We start from the raw sequence: 6238 nt of genomic DNA, 5'->3' as shown, positions 1-6238 counted from the left end.
ACACTGCTGGATAATCAGTAATTTACTAAGATTCACGATAGCTTCCTTTCATTTGTACACCATGTCTACATTAATAAACCAAGGACCCTATTAAACAGCTTCATCAACTCCGATTGTCATAATAAATCAATTTTGTACATTTACCCCCTAGTATTGTTGATGCTACACTCTGTTTAAAATTGCACCATTTATATACAGCCTCTCCTCCATCTTCCTTCCAAAATCTACCATTGACTGTGCCTTGATGTCAATAACAGTCACTCTCAGATCTTTCTCTTTTACAGCTGATTTAAAGTTGTAGATTTTGCTCCAAAGATTAAATTGGGATTGATATTCAAATTAAACTATTTTACTGCAGAAACAGCTTCAGCTGGGAGTCTGAATGAAGAGGAAAGATCCCAGACAGCGGGTCTCCCAGGTTCACTGCAGGCCCGACAGCTCAATCAGCTCCATTCTTAGCTCAGGAGAGCTCAGCAGCTCCACACACTGTCCACAGGGGAGATCTCCTGGTCCAGTGGGACCAACATTCATGTTTTAACTGACACCATCAATAAAACTGTTAAAAACTCCATTGCTCTTATAACTGGATGGGAAGATGCCAGAATAGAACCCTGGTTCAAAAGACCGGAACATTTTTTAATCAAATGTGGATGAAGAGTCACTGGAACCCCGCTAATTAGTTTGAAAAATATTGACAAGGTGGATGTAGGTGAACAGAGAGCTGGAGAATCATTAAAGATGGCTTCTTTAATGTGTTTCGGGTGAAAGCTGGAGAAGTGGAGCATCGTGAGATTATCTGTGGGCTTGCGGTAAAGCGAGGTGCTGAGGTGACCGTCCTTGATGGAGACGAGTGTGTCCAAGAATGGAACTGAATTTGGAGAATAGTCCATGGTGAGTTTGATGGTGGGATGGAACTTATTGATGTCATCGTGTAGTCGTTTCAGTGATGTCTCGCCGTGGGTCCAAAGGAAAAAAATGTCATCGAAGTATCTGGTGTATAGCATCGGTTGAAAGTCCTGTGTGGTGAGGAAGTCCTGTTCAAACTTGTGCATGAAGATGTTGGCATATTGAGGTGCAAATTTGGTCCCCATGGCTGTTCCGTGCGTCTGGATGAAGAATTTGTTGTCGAAGGTGAAGACGTTGTGGTCTAGAATGAAACGGATGAGTTGCAGAATTGCGTCTGGAGATTGGCAGTTGTCGGTGTTGAGGACTGAGGCTGTTGCAGCAATGCCGTCGTCATGGGGGATGCTGGTGTAGAGTGCCGAGACATCCATTGTGACGAGGAATGTTCCTGGTTCAACTGGTCCATGGGTGCTGAGTTTCTGTAGGAAGTCCGTCGTGTCGCGACAGAAGCTGGGTGTACCTTGTACGATGGGTTTCAAGATGCCCTCGATGTGGCCAGAGAGGTTCTCACACAGGGTCCCATTGCCTGAAACGATAGGACGGCCTGGTGTGTTGGCCTTGTGTATTTTCGGGAGGCAGTAGAGATCTCCAATGCGGGGATTACGTGGGATGAGAGCACGTAGGGTGTTCTGAAGGTCTGGATCTAAGGTCTTGATCAGTCTGCTGAGTTGGCGGATGTGTTCCTTGGTTGGATCTGCGGGTAACTGCCTGTAGTGTTCCTGGTTGTCGAGTTGTCGGTATACTTCTTTGCAGTAGTCTGTTCTGTTCAGTATGACGGTGGCCCCTCCTTTGTCTGCTGGTTTGATGACGATGTTGCGGTTGGTCTTGAGAGTGCGGATGGCGTTGCGTTGTGCTTGGGTGACGTTTGAGGCTGCCTTGTGATTGCGAGTGATGAATCTGGCATTGACACGACTTCTGACGGCTTGAGCATACATGTCGAGTCTAGGGCAGCGGCCTTCCGGAGGGGTCCAATTTGACTCTTTCCTTTTCGGTTGCTGCACTGCAGATCTCGCGGTCTGCTGTTCCGGTTCATTGGTCGTGTCCCTGGGTTCGCTGTCGGCCTCTTGGGGTCTGTGGAAGAATTCCCGGAGCCTCATTCGCCTGATGAATTCCTCCGTATCTGCCGCGAGACTGATGGGGTCCATTTTGGTGGTGGTGCAGAAATTGAGCCCTCTGCTGAGGACTTCGATTTCGTCTGGTTAAAGGGTGTAGTCTGACAAGTTGACAATGGATTTCCCTGTATTGTTTTCGACTGTTGTACCGGGAGAAGCTTGATTGCTGCTGGTGGTGATGCCAAGTTTCTCAAGCTTCCTGTTCTTGGTGTGCATGTAGGTGGCATAGTATTGCTGTCTCATCTGTTTGGCGGTGTTCCGCAGCTGGTCTGCTGTGTCCTGAGCGCAAGTTGAGAATATGGCCTCTCTCTTGGTTTCCAGGTTGCGTCGACTGCTGTAGAGTTGGTGTACGAGGTGTTTGAGGAGTGTGACAGAGGTGCGGTGGCAGAGTCTTTCAGCGTAGTCTGTGTTGTAAGTCGACTTGAGTGGGTTTTTGATCTGTAGTCCTTTCGGGATCTTGTCTGCTTTTTTGCATCTTTGTAGAAACTGAATGTCAGTGTCTATATGCGCGATCTTCCTGGAGATCCTCTCCACTTTGAGCCGGCAGTTTGCGGTGTCAATGGTAGCCATGATGTGGAGATGCCGGCGTTGGACTGGGGTGAGCACAGTAAGAAGTCTTACAACACCAGGTTAAAGTCCAACAGGTTTGTTTCAAACACGAGCTTTCGGAGCACGGCTCCTTCTTCAGGTGAATGGAAAGGCTTGTTCCAGAAATGTTTATATAGACACAGTCAGAGATGCCCCGGAATGCGAGCACCTGCAGGCAATCAAATCATCAAAGATGCAGAGAGAGAGGTAACTCCAGGTTAAAGAGGTGTGAATTGTCCCAAGCCAGTTCAGTCGGTAGGCCTCTGCAAGTCCAGGCTTGTTGGTGGGGGCCGAATGTAATGCGACATGAATCCCAGATCCCGGTTGAGTCCGCATTCATGCGTGTGGAACTTAGCTATAAGTTTTTGCTCAGCAATTTTGCGTTGTCGCGTCTCCTGAAGGCCTCCTTGTAGAATGCTGACCCGGAGATCAGAGGCTGAATGTCCTTGACTGCTGAAGTGTTCCCCAACTGGAAGGGAACAGTCCTGCCTGTTGATAGTCGCACGATGCCCGTTTATTCGTTGTCGCAGTGTCTGCATGGTCTCGCCAATGTACCACGCTTCGGGACATCCTTTCCTGCAGCGTATGAGGTAGACTACATTGGTCGAGTCGCACGAGTATGCGCCGCGTACCTGGTGGGTGGTGTTTCCACGTGTAATGGTGGTGTCCATGTCGATGATCTGGCATGTCTTGCAGAGATTACCCTGGCAGGGTTTTGTGGTGTTGTGGTTGCTGTTCTGAAGGCTGGGTAATTTGCTGCAAACAATGGTTTGTTTGAGGTTGCGCGGTTGTTTGAAGGCCAGTAGTGGGGGTGTGGGGATGACCTTGGCAAGATGTCCATCCTCGCTGATGATGTGTTGGAGGCTGCGAAGAAGATGTCGTAGTTTCTCCGCCCCAGGAAAGTACTGGACGACGAAGGGTACTCTGTCAGTGGTGTCCCGTGTTCGTCTTCTGAGGAGGTCGGTGTGGTTTTTTGCTGTGGCGCGGTGGAACTGTCGATCAATGAGTCGAGCGCCATATCCCGTTCGTACGAGGGCATCTTTCAGCATCTGTAGGTGTCTGTTGCGCTCCTCCTTGTCTGAGCAGATCCTGTGTATACGGAGGGCTTGTCCATAGGGGATGGCTTCTTTAATGTGTTTCGGGTGAAAGCTGGAGAAGTGGAGCATCGTGAGATTATCTGTGGGCTTGCGGTAAAGCGAGGTGCTGAGGTGACCGTCCTTGATGGAGACGAGTGTGTCCAAGAATGGAACTGAATTTGGAGAATAGTCCATGGTGAGTTTGATGGTGGGATGGAACTTATTGATGTCATCGTGTAGTCGTTTCAGTGATGTCTCGCCGTGGGTCCAAAGGAAAAAAATGTCATCGATGTATCTGGTGTATAGCATCGGTTGAAAGTCCTGTGTGGTGAGGAAGTCCTGTTCAAACTTGTGCATGAAGATGTTGGCATATTGAGGTGCAAATTTGGTCCCCATGGCTGTTCCGTGCGTCTGGATGAAGAATTTGTTGTCGAAGGTGAAGACGTTGTGGTCTAGAATGAAACGGATGAGTTGCAGAATTGCGTCTGGAGATTGGCAGTTGTCGGTGTTGAGGACTGAGGCTGTTGCAGCAATGCCGTCGTCATGGGGGATGCTGGTGTAGAGTGCCGAGACATCCATTGTGACGAGGAATGTTCCTGGTTCAACTGGTCCATGGGTGCTGAGTTTCTGTAGGAAGTCCGTCGTGTCGCGACAGAAGCTGGGTGTACCTTGTACGATGGGTTTCAAGATGCCCTCGATGTGGCCAGAGAGGTTCTCACACAGGGTCCCATTGCCTGAAACGATAGGACGGCCTGGTGTGCTGGCCTTGTGTATTTTCGGGAGGCAGTAGAGATCTCCAATGCGGGGATTACGTGGGATGAGAGCACGTAGGGTGTTCTGAAGGTCTGGATCTAAGGTCTTGATCAGTCTGCTGAGTTGGCGGATGTGTTCCTTGGTTGGATCTGCGGGTAACTGCCTGTAGTGTTCCTGGTTGTCGAGTTGTCGGTATACTTCTTTGCAGTAGTCTGTTCTGTTCAGTATGACGGTGGCCCCTCCTTTGTCTGCTGGTTTGATGACGATGTTGCGGTTGGTCTTGAGAGTGCGGATGGCGTTGCGTTGTGCTTGGGTGACGTTTGAGGCTGCCTTGTGATTGCGAGTGATGAATCTGGCATTGACACGACTTCTGACGGCTTGAGCATACATGTCGAGTCTAGGGCAGCGGCCTTCCGGAGGGGTCCTCATCCCACGTGCTCTCATCCCACGTAATCCCCGCATTGGAGATCTCTACTGCCTCCCGAAAATACACAAGGCCAACACACCAGGCATGAATGCGGACTCAACCGGGATCTGGGATTCATGTCGCATTACATTCGGCCCCCACCAACAAGCCTGGACTTGCAGAGGCCTACCGACTGAACTGGCTTGGGACAATTCACACCTCTTTAACCTGGAGTTACCTCTCTCTCTGCATCTTTGATGATTTGATTGCCTGCAGGTGCTCGCATTCCGGGGCATCTCTGACTGTGTCTATATAAACGTTTCTGGAACAAGCCTTTCCATTCACCTGAAGAAGGAGCCGTGCTCCGAAAGCTCGTGTTTGAAACAAACCTGTTGGACTTTAACCTGGTGTTGTAAGACTTCTTACAGTTTAAAGTCCAACAAGTTTGTTTCAAATCACCAGATTTTGGAGCGCAGCTCCTTCCTCAGGTGAATGACCTATTTATACAGCATTTGTGAACCTGCCTCCACTGATGAAGGAGCAATAAGCGATTTTCATTTAATTTTTCCCCCCACCCCATCCCTGTAACCCGGTAACCGTACCTAACCTTTTTGGACACTAAGGACAATTTATCATAGCCAATCCACCTAACCTGCACATGGGAGGAAACCGAAGCACCCAGAGGAAACCCACGCACACACGGGGAGGACATGCAGACTCCACATTTACAGTGACCCAAGCAGTAATCAAACCTGGGACCTGCTGCTGTGAAGCAACAGTATTAACCACTGTGCTACCGTGCCACCCAGAAATGATTCGTTTCTGAGAATGCTTCACTCCAACTAAAGGAACAACTCAACAACACCTGCAGCGATATACAGATTGCAGTACACATTCCATATTCACAATTCCAGCCTCAACTCGATCTGTATCTAATTTCCGTGTATGAGTCAGTGAGTGTGAAAGAGACGAAGGACTGAGATGTTCAAACATCCGTGGAAACAGTGTGATAGTAAATAACCTTTCCATTTAAAAATCACCAGAAAGCCTGCTGCTGAAATGTATCTTAAATTAAGACAAATCACTGTGAGGGTAAGAAAATATCACAAACATGCTGACAATGGACTGGAAAGGACCACACAAATCCTGTGGGTTACAATGAGTAAATCTCCTGACTCATTCAACCAAAAGTTATATAACCAGTTCAGATAGCGAGACAGGACTGCAGCCTCTCACACTGAATACTGTATATCAATGACTCATAGAGTCCTCCAGGCTGCAAACATCAGCGTAGCCTGGGATTGGGAGGTTTAAAAAAGTTGCGCTTCACTCTCTTTACCTGGCGCTAGGACCCGGCTGGGAATAGAAACCTTGATGTCCCGCCCACTCTGTTGCGTCAC

This window comes from Scyliorhinus canicula, unplaced genomic scaffold, assembly GCF_902713615.1.
Source record: "Scyliorhinus canicula unplaced genomic scaffold, sScyCan1.1, whole genome shotgun sequence".
Classification (NCBI taxonomy): domain Eukaryota; kingdom Metazoa; phylum Chordata; class Chondrichthyes; order Carcharhiniformes; family Scyliorhinidae; genus Scyliorhinus; species Scyliorhinus canicula.
Note: the sequence above shows the minus strand (reverse complement) of the source record.